The 10,979-nt window shown below is 37.8% G+C and overlaps 1 long non-coding RNA gene across 1 annotated transcript; it reads right to left on the bottom strand.

Moving 5' to 3' along the window:
* Positions 1-29: 29 nt before the first annotated feature.
* LOC117952885 lies at positions 30-10,423 on the bottom strand. Its single transcript, XR_004658528.1, has 3 exons — positions 10,299-10,423; positions 1,851-2,028; positions 30-204 (listed from the first exon to the last, which is right to left on the bottom strand). It is a non-coding gene; the product is annotated as an uncharacterized LOC117952885 (long non-coding RNA).
* Between the last annotated feature and the right edge of the window lie 556 nt (positions 10,424-10,979).

The raw sequence follows: 10,979 nt of genomic DNA, 5'->3' as shown, positions 1-10,979 counted from the left end.
TGTGTGTGTGTGTGTGTGTGTGTGTGTGTGTGTGTGTGTGTGTGTGTCACCCTGGATCCTCGACTGGTTGTTTTGTCCTGCAGCTGAGGGTGTCCCATTCATCATGTTGCGAGGGAACTGAGAGGCCTGTGATATGAGCACCGCTGTATTCCTCTCATAATCAAAGGTCATACTAGGGCCCAGTGTTCAAATTGCTTTACTTCACTGCAAAGTACACGCAAACAGAGACAAACACACACAGACGCACATACATACAAATTCTGCCAGGCCAAATATGCTGTTTTGAGACAGGTATCTGTCTAAACCTGCTTTAGTTTTGTCTTTAAACATATGCTGTATTTTCCATAACAACGTGCTGTAACACACCTGCACAAAAATGGCAAACACAGCATCTGTCAGTGACCTCAGAATAAGGTATTTATCTTTAATTTAACTTTTTCCAAAAAATGATTAAAGTTTTTGAATATTCACTATTCAAAATATTATAATATATATCAAATATTCACTTGAAATATGCTGTTACTATATCTCAATGTGACTGTAAAATTGTTACTGGACCACATTTATAACCCAATTCTTTGTACCACAACCTCCTGAGAAAGAAAAAAAACAGCAGATCCAGACTTTTGCACACAAAAATTGATATTCATGGTTGGGGAGGGAGGGAGAAACTATTTGGATGTTTATTATACTTTAAAATGAAGTGATCCGCATATTGCTGCCTGCGAGGTAATTAATGTGGGGAAATCTTGAATTAAAGATGTAAATCCTGACACTTTGGCAGGGGGGCCGGTAAGGGACAGTGGTCTCCAAGGTCTAGATTATTCTTAGCGTATACCAATTAACACCATGTATCTTCTTTTATGTTCACTTCAATTAAGAGCCTTTACAATTTTTAAGTTCTTTTCTTCTCGGTAGTTAGAGAATGTCAGAGAGACTGATCAAAGGCATTAGCTGCCGTCCGCGCACCATAGGTAATGCTGCTTTGCATAAAGAAATCTGCATACTGCTATGAAGGTTTTCATTTCATTTTGCATGAATTACAGAGCCAGAGATGCAGCAGTAGATCAACGAGATTTAGAGTTGTGCACAATAAACACCAGACAAAGCATTCAGCCCTGAATCATCGAACTTCTTTGAATCTTGGAGGATTTTGATTTCAGCATTATAGTCACAATATCAAGAATACACAGGTCGACAGCAGGTGAAAACTATGTTCATGTTGTTCCAGCTGTTGGGATTGTAAAAGAGAGATTGGGGTTACGCGAGGCTTCTGTTACGAGCTGCCGCTCACTATTAAGAGTGTTAATAACGTTAAAGAGTGTGCGGACCAATGTTAGCACCCAATAACTACGGCTCCTGAGGTAATCACACCCTGATTTATGTGGGTGATTTTGGTACAACTGTCTCACAAAGCTTTGCTTGTTTACTAGATCACCATGTTTTAAAAGGCCTGAAAATCAGACCAGGCCTAAGAGCCTTCTACTCTACTCCACTGCTTTACTTATTCGTTTTTCTGCTCCTATTCTCCTACTTCCTTTGTAAACCTAGTTTTAGTCTTGAGACCTTGTGTCTTTAGCTGAGGGTCAATTGAAAAATCACATAACACACCAAGCAGTTTGGGAGCTTCAAATATATATGATGGTATATAACTTATTTCATGTGATTGTGTGATGCAGATTTGAATTTGTATTTGAAAGTGTATTTGTCTACCTCTACATTGCCAGTGCTGAAACTCTCAACAGATGCAGGAAAAAACAAACAAACAACCTGTTCAGTCGTAATAATCACTGCTACTTAATTCTATTGCTCTGTCAGCTACCAATAAATCAATGAGCAAATGAACTGACCGGCTATGAGGAATAGCCATCCAGTTTGTGTCTGTATTATTCTATTGATGTTCCACCAACAACCGTCCTGGAGATATTGAATGCTCTTTAAGTGAAGTGCTGACATCATAATAAAAGGCCACCACGAACTGGCCGGCTGTGCGGTTTGGGAGCTCCAGGCTAAAGAGACGGACGGCCTCTAAAGGAGAAGAAGAAGAAAGGCAATCTTCAAAGTCAATACTGAAACCAAGTGCTCTATGTGGTCACATTTACTGCACATAATGAAACTACAAATAGCCTCTCACACAAAACACACACAGCAGATACACTGATATAAAAGAAAGTCATGGAAATGGAGCTGTAGTTGGAATAATTACACGATAACTGGAATGATAAATAATGTGTTCAGTGGTTTCTTTTGACACTAATAGCACCCTTGACTTGTTTTGAAATCTGTCAGTTTAATTGATGTCTTTCCTGATCCACAAAAAGAAAATCTAGATTTGTGGAATATATATTAAAAAATTGCATAGAGTTTATTTTTAAATCTATTCAAATGCACTTTCACCTCATGAGTGTGCATCTGTACCTGACTTTTGTGATGACAGTATATTTAATCCATTGTTCATGACTTCATAAAAAATTGAAGGGTTGGCAAATTCAAACATCAAGATATTAAGTTGAGTGCTATGTCTTTGTAGATGTGTGTTTTCATAACCCAAGTGTCTCAAAGCATTATTAACAAAAATCTTTTGCTCAGCCTTGCATTTTCATGGCCAACAACAGCAGAGGCTGGACTGGGGTAGATACGAAGCATACGTAGCACAGACAGCCATCTAGTGTTGGAAAGGAGCAGATGCATTAATCCAGTACAGGAGAAAGACACTTCATTGTAGCCTGTGTTTATAACCTAATTTGGTACAACAAAAATATTACAATAAACTAGCAAAGCCTGTATAAAGCACTAAGTTATTTGTTGTGTGTCATCGTTACACAAACGAACTAGACGGAAAACTCTCATGCGCTTTTGTACTTTGGAACCAGGCACAGAAGGTACGCTAATGGCCAGAACTTGTCTTTTTAGCCCACACAGAACACAGTGCACCCTGGTTTAGCCTAATAGGTAGCCTGCTGCGAGAGCTTAACCTCTCCTAGGGATATAACAAGGCATCGGCTCCTGGAGACGTGTCCACCTCTTTTACGAGAAATATTTCTTTGCTATTACCGTGTGCCTCTGTTTGCATCACAACTGCAAAAAAAGTGTTTTTGTTAATGTATTCAACCCAAATAAACAAAGATTATAAACCAATGTGTGCTACTGTGTGCATATCGGGAGCATGAATATGTATTTGCTGAGTGTTCAAACAAAGACACAAAGGGAGGCCCAACCTGTTGTCAGCTCAGCCCCTTTTTTCCCTGCTGTGAAAACCTGCTTGCTTAATAATCACACATCGTTATGACAATAGATGTTAGGCAAAACACATAAGCCACGTGCAAATCACACAAGGAGAAAGAAGCATGAGCAGACAAACACACATAAATATTGTACACCATGGATATCATCACAGTTTTAGAAATTCCTTCATCACATGTGTGAAGATCAATTTCTACCCTGTTTAAGATTAAAAAATATATACATGTACAGTATCTCACACATTTTGTACAGTACATCCCCACATTCTCCCGGCTGCTGTAAAGGTCTCGGCCCCTGTAGTCGTGCAATGCTCCCACAGACTTATCATCTAATTGCTTTTCATTGATCCTGTCCGATCAGGTGCTTAATGTTCATCCATTTCCGACGCTGTCTCCCGAGCACTTCTGCCAGTCCTAATCAGAGAAGTGTGTGTCCTTTTCGTTGCAAATTTAAAAAAAAACAGAACGAAGAAGAGCGATACAGCAGAGGATCGTTTTTAAACTGAGTAAAACAGTTCCATTGAAGAAAAAAAAAACTTTGCCTGTGTGTTTATTGATCACTTGTGTACTTGCATGCAACACTTTATCTCCTGGCCTGTTGTCAGTTCCAATGCAGACCAGATGAGGATATTTATGTTTAAATATTTTTAAGGCATCGTGGACAGGTTGCAACAGTGAGAGGCTTTATCTAAAGACAGGAGGACAGTCTCTGTGCCTCCAGAAAAGGGAGTACAATAATGAGCCTGTTTATTTTGGAGGACAGACAGTAAGGCTCATCCTGTAAGGTGAACGAGATCAAGGATTTGGGACAGAAACCCCTAAGCTTCTCCTGAAGATTAAATGATGTCAGCATCAGAAGTGAATCCAATGTGTGTTGGCAGGCGCTAAGCTGGACTACTGAGGGATATTACAGTTTGTATGACTATCAATGGACAGCACATAACTCTGAATAGATATTTTTTTACCCTGAATCTGGACTCCAGCCATCCGCACACACACACGCACGCAGGCATGCACACACACAAAATCGTGTCTCTATGGAGCTATATAGCAGCGTTGGTTTAATATGCAGGCCAGTTCTTGGTGGTATCAGATCAATGGAAAGTTTCAAATCAGACACAGCCGCTGAGGCAGACTGAAGAGACCATCTTTGGCGTATATTAAGAGAACATTTTCCTTCTCAAGATCACAGTTACACATTTTTTGATAGAGCCATTGAGTAAGAATCAACTGTCTTGTGAGGCTCATTAAAAATATTAACATGAAGAGTTATCTTTTCTTTTGCTCAAAATTGTGAGATTGGGTTACTTTAAAAGAAATGGTTTAATTCCAGTAACTTAATGCATTTTTTACAAAGCTTTATATGGATACATGTGAAATGTTTCTTTACAAAAAAATGTATTTATTTTTATTTAATACATTCCATTGTTCCAGGAGTAACTTTACAAAATAGTATTAGTGAGGCAATCCACTTATTTTGCTCAAATTTGGTCTGTATTATTTTTTGATCAAACAATTGTTTTGCTGTGGAAGTAAGGCAACAGAACATGACTATAGAAATCAAACAGCTCACCCACAGTCTAGTCTACCTTGTACTCAATAGCAATGGCAATACCAAGAAGCTCTATGATCTATTTATCCCATGTATACTCTAACTCTTTCATATATAGGGTATGAGGAGATGATCATCAGTGCTGTTGCCAACTCCCTTCATGCCTTCCCTGCCTTTTCCCGTGCATTATTCAGTCTTTTCCTGAAGTAACAGCAGTCCTCTATATGCAGGCATGCCGACCACAAACACAACACACTAATGTGATGTAAAAATGAATGATGAAATTCAAGGAGGCCAAATGAAAGAGCATCGAGCATCGTGTGTGTGTGCGTGTGTGCATGTGTGTGTGTGTGTGTGTGTGTGTGTGTATGTGTCTGTGTGTGTGTGTGTGTGTGTGTGTGTGTGTGTGTGTGCGTGCGTGTGTGAATTCTGGCCCTGGTGTGAGCTTGTGTGTGTGTTCAAAGGTGAGGCCTTGGGTGATAGGATTGCCTTACCTCCTATAAGTACAGAGGAGGATAAAAGCCAGCTGTAATGACCTTGGTATAATGAAGGCCTTGCTGATTTCCATGATTTTCTTGCTTTCATGCCACAAATCTTTTATTCCATAGGAGGGGCAAGAAGGAAAAAGAGGGGAGCTTTGTCTGGCCAAACATTAGCAGCACACAACACTTGACCAGAATCGAACACAAACTCTAGTTCCCATGTTCAAGTCATTATGTAAACGATTATGATCTTGAGGCAAATTAATAGATGAAACACATTTTTCTTAACAGGCTGGTCCGGTTTTTTTTAGGTGACCCATTTATGTGCAATTTCCCAAATTCGTGAAGTTATTTAGAAAGTGATGTAATGCTTGTTTCTTTTTATCTTGAAAGCAAAGGCAGCTTGTTGTCTAGGGCGGCTCAGTGCAGCTAATATGGCACAATGAAATGAAAGGCTTCAAAAGAGCTTTTCCACTTGGAGCTAATGTAGTACTGTGGCCGACCTCCAAATGTGATTAGACTGCAGTAAACACAACAATAGCAAACAATAAACAACTGGTAATTGGTGTGATCCTCTGTTCCAACAAAATCTTTCTTGATTTGCTATGAATTATGAGCGTTAATGTTTCTGCGCGACATGCCCCTCTTAGGATATCAAAAAGCTCCCGCTCCGTTTTGATGGGCCTGTCTCATAAAAGGAGAAATGGAGGCCAACGTGGGAAAGTGATACAATACATTTGTCAGAATAACTGGCATGAACTCACCTCTAATTTATACGGTCTCTGTGCCCGATACAAGATGGTTATACTCAAATGAATATTGTTTATGTTTATGTGGAAAAAGAGAGAGAGAGAATGTAAAAGGTGTAGCCCTGAAGCATCCCAGGTGAAGTGTGCCCTCTACAGGTAGATGTTATACATCATTGTATCTACTTCATGTGTATCAATACCAGTGTGAGGAAAATGTTTCTCCAGATTTTGCAAAGTTGAAGTAAAGACTTCTTGAGAAACAACATACAACACGTCACATATACACAACATATGATTCTGTCATAAATCAGTGTACGTGAAGCCAGCTGCTTACAACCAGGTTTTCCTGCTTAAGCTCTCTAACTCCATACATGCCACCTCTTTCATTAATTTGTGATGAGAGAGAAAATCTCAAAAGTCCCCAATAGGCAAAGGCATTGTTTCTCTTTTAAAGTCATCTCAGATGGAAGGGGCAAACTTCAGAGCTTTAGTGAAGCGTCTAATGAAAGAAGTCTCCTCCTCTGCGGCTCCATTGCGCACAGCGTATTAGGAATCTAAATGTTGTTTGATTCTCCGTCTGTGATTTTCTTAAGGAATAAAAACAGTGTAGCGTGTTTACAGTGTAGCCATGAAAGAGTTATGAGAAGGCTCATCACTACCCGATGCCATTTTGGGAGGCGGAAAGTGAGGTTCATATCAGAGTTCACTTGAAAGCCATATCAAACAGAGAATGTTAAGACCAAGATCAAAGCACTTTCCGGTCCAAAATATCACTAGACCAACTACATTCTTGTAAAATTCTTGCTTTATGTGAGCAGTTATTTCAACAGTGTCTGACTATTAATGGAAATCAAACAGACAGAGAAATATCTACAAATCTATCGTACCTCTTAACTTTGGAGTAGTGGTGTGCACTGGCAGTGAGATCGGAAGCAGCATAAAAACTAATGTGACTTTTTGGACTATTGTGGTGGCTCAGGATGGGAAATTTAGGTGCAACATGCAAATGACTAAAAGGTCACTGTAACGGCCAAGCTGAAACATCTTTAGAAACAATATTTTAAGGGCTTGGGAAATTTAAAAGTTATTGAAAATGTGTTTTAAATCAGGTTTACATGGTGTATACCACCAATTTATGGTAGATTCAAATTTTATTTTTGGGACTTTTTTTTGTTATAAAAGAATTTTACAAATTGTGAAGAAAGTACATTAAATATAAAGTGGGTGCGTAGTGCTCTGCTTGTTTACAGCATGAAAATTAAAAAATCTACCAAATCAGCTTTGTTTAAAATTGTTTTCTGGACCCGATACTGGAGTTGTGTGTCTTCCACAGTGCTTTCTTTTTTCATACAAAGAAGCTTCAGAGATTTTTTTCCTGCAGTCTGGCTAAGGGAACGATTGGACTGGGGAAGATAAAAACATGCATACAGGCCTAAATGCTAACTCATGACCAATATTACTTGTACATTTATTTATTATTATTATTTGTTAGTTTCCTCAGACATTATGAGGTCCAATACATTCAATCTTAAAAACAGTTAATGTAATTTGCTTATGTACTGTAGGTTTCACTGTTTTCTGCAAAACACTATTGATCTTGTATTAGGAAGGATATTTGGTTTGTGAGGTTGATAAAGAGAGCAATGCTGTGGGGATTGTTTCAATGTTAACAGTTAAAATTAACTTTAAATACATCTCAGAGTACTTGACATATAATATATGTCTATATATATATATATATATATATATATATATATTATATATACATAATACTAGCTGAGATCAGTTGCATTGTTTGTTTTTTTAACCTGGTCAGCAGTTTTCAGATTACATTATGTGCTTAAATAATTGCAAAAGGATTCTCCAATGTTTCCTCACTTATTTTTTAAAAATGTTATCAGATGAGTAACCAGATGTGCCTTTGGAACATTGGATGAATGGTTGTTGATAATGGGCAATGTAGATACTGAATCAAAGATCATCAACCCACTCAGCTGGTATTCTATCTATAATGGAGTGGAATGGAAATTTGTAAGTGACCCCAAACTTTTGACCGGTAGTGTGTGTGTGTGTGTGTGTGTGTGTGTGTGTGTGTGTGTGTGTGTGTGTGTGTGTGTGTGTGTGTGTGTGTGTGTGTGTGTGTGTGTGTGTGTGTGTGTGTGTGTGTGTGCGTGTGTGTGTGCGTATGGGTATGGGGGGTGTGTGGGGGTGTGGGGATGTGTGTGTGTATATAATCCAAATATATAATCCAATTCTCTGAATGTACCTAAATGCTTATCCCATCTAAGTTAAAAATTAAATTAAATTTTACAGTGACGTAAACTTTGTTGTTTTAGATTGTAAAAGCCTTATGTGTTCTTTTGATCTTTATTCACATGTATTATCAAACCCTCCAGTTTTTACAAACTCGGGTATGAATCTGTTAAAACCAGAAAAATAATGTTGGAATATTTGGAACAAGATGGATTTCATTTGTTTGTATGACTTTTGTTTGTCTTATGTCTGGCTCACATACAAATGTAACTAACAATGGTTGAAAGACCAGTTCATAAAAAAGTGGCGAAGCAAGCTCAAACATATGTCACTGTAACATGTTTATGTCCGATTTAAACAGGAGTGTATAAGTAGAAAAAGTACCTGTTGTATTAACAAAATATACCAACAGGCTATTTTTAACTTTAAGGTTAGTAGCACCAGACTCCCTAGAATCATTTGAAGATATAAAGGCTTGGATTGCATTCCAAGGATCTGCAACTTTTGCAATGACCATCTGGGAGTTGAGTATTTTGCTTCAATGTTAGCATGTAATGAGTAATAGAGAAAAGTATTTCTCAAAGTACCATTTGAAAAATTTGTCATCATTTAGATGATTAAAAATCTGAATCTCGTAATAAATGTTTTCAAAAACAAAGAGAACAAAGGTATCAAAACTTATACAACAAACTTCAACCCTTAAAATATCAACATGGCCCACAGCTTATTCTATTATGTGCATAGACTATAATACGATCCAAATATCTCTCTACACAGCATAGCAACAACCTAACACTTTCAACTTTATTCACTCTCCTTATTAGAGCAGATTGCTTATCGCCTACTTCACAGAGTGCCCATATAACATAGCTGACAGCAGTAAGGGAGAGTTGCATACATGAACTCCTCACTAACACTTTCCTACACTAACCAGCTGTCCCCCTGTGGTTTTCGCTCCGGCCAAACCTTTGAAATGTCCTTCAAGGCGTAAAAAAACAACATGCACACTCCTTTGGGTAAAATCCTATTTGTACACTGTAATTACTCTTTGAAAAGTTGCAAAGTTTAAAGTTTCAAGACCTTCACTTTTTCTTTTCTCATTTCTGATATTGATTAGGCTCTAAAACACATGTAAGGCTCACTGTTCTAAAGAACAAAAGAGGTTTCTCATTACGTGTTTTGACTCTGACAACTTTGAATGTTTCAGATTTGATTTACTGGCGTTATCAAGGGGTGCAGTCAGGAGAAATCTGTCAATATTTTTTACAACCATTATTTTGCAACCACCATTAACTTGCTTTTAACCAAAAGGCTACAGGCACTTTGAATGTGGTTATTAACAAGATAGAGGTTTTGGGTGCAAGGTGTCCTTAATGCCTTTCATGCTGAAAATACCGACAAAAATATATCAGTAAAGTCTATGTCAGAAGATTTTTGGTAAGTCAACATACGGTGTGATCATCTTCATTAATAATTCAAATCTTCAGTATTTTATCTCAGTGATAATGCTCATGTAAAACAAAATAGAAACCTTTGCAGCAAATAAGTACACAACAAATGAAACAAAAAATACTTCATTGGAAAAATAAATATGTGAAATGTTTTGTTTGGGGCTATAATTTGTCATTGCCAAAAGGGACAGATTAGTCTAGACCAAATTTGTTATGTTCCCTCCATGATAAGCAATTATGCAGCAACACTGTATTCCCAAAGACATAGATTAATCAAAATGTTGTTTTTGGTTGCAAGGCTCTGGTAAGTGAAAATAATTCCAAGTGAAATTGCTATTGGACCATTAATCCTGACCCCGTGATCACGAAATCCTTTTCAGTCATTTTCAAGTTACATGTTAGCCACTCAACCAAAATGTATTTCTTTATCTCTTAACTATGCATTCATTCATTGGTTGGAGGTGGATTTGGTATGAGATATAGGGTTTTAAAGTCCCATCCTGCTGAGAAACAATCTAATCAATTTTTTCCCCCAAGTGTCAAATATGGTGCCCGTTATTTAAACTGACCTTTCCTTGTGGTGCTTGCTTTCTACGCTGGGATGCAGTGAGGGAGCCATGATGTCTGGGACCACACCTCCCTAAAGTAATCAATGAGGATGTTCAGCTCCATACACACCAGGTGCTCGGTCCAGCTGCTTCGAAGGAGTAAGGGTACGAGGAGAGAAGAGAGATTGGAATCAGGCACAGATGTATTGTTGTTATTCATGCAAAGAGAGTCAGGATCAAGTTCTTAAGAGGCTAAATTGAACACAGAACTAGTTTCCTGGAAATGCGCTATATCTTCAATGTGCACTGCAGAAAACAAACAGTCATAAATGGACAAAAAATAATGTACATACTAGTAATTATAAATATGTTGAACAGTGTTTGAATATAATTGTGTTAAACAAGGTAAGTACTGTATGTCCCAACTGGTCTTAACATGCAGAAAGCAAGAATGGCATACATTTTATATCAGTGCCTTATGGACAGGGTTTATGCATGATGCAGAGGTGGAATGCAAGTACACTGATGTATTTGACTACAATTTTGAGGTCACCTACTACTTCTTGAAATATGATACCTTTTACACCTCTACATTCATTTAAAATCTATGGTTAACTACTTTGCAGATTATTAAATGACATAAAATACACTTGTAAAACATAACATGTAAATATTGTTACGGATTAACACATTACAGATTAT

Source organism: Etheostoma cragini, chromosome 11 (genome assembly GCF_013103735.1).
Source record: "Etheostoma cragini isolate CJK2018 chromosome 11, CSU_Ecrag_1.0, whole genome shotgun sequence".
Taxonomy (NCBI): Eukaryota; Metazoa; Chordata; class Actinopteri; order Perciformes; family Percidae; genus Etheostoma; species Etheostoma cragini.
This window is presented reverse-complemented; position numbering and strand designations above follow the sequence as displayed.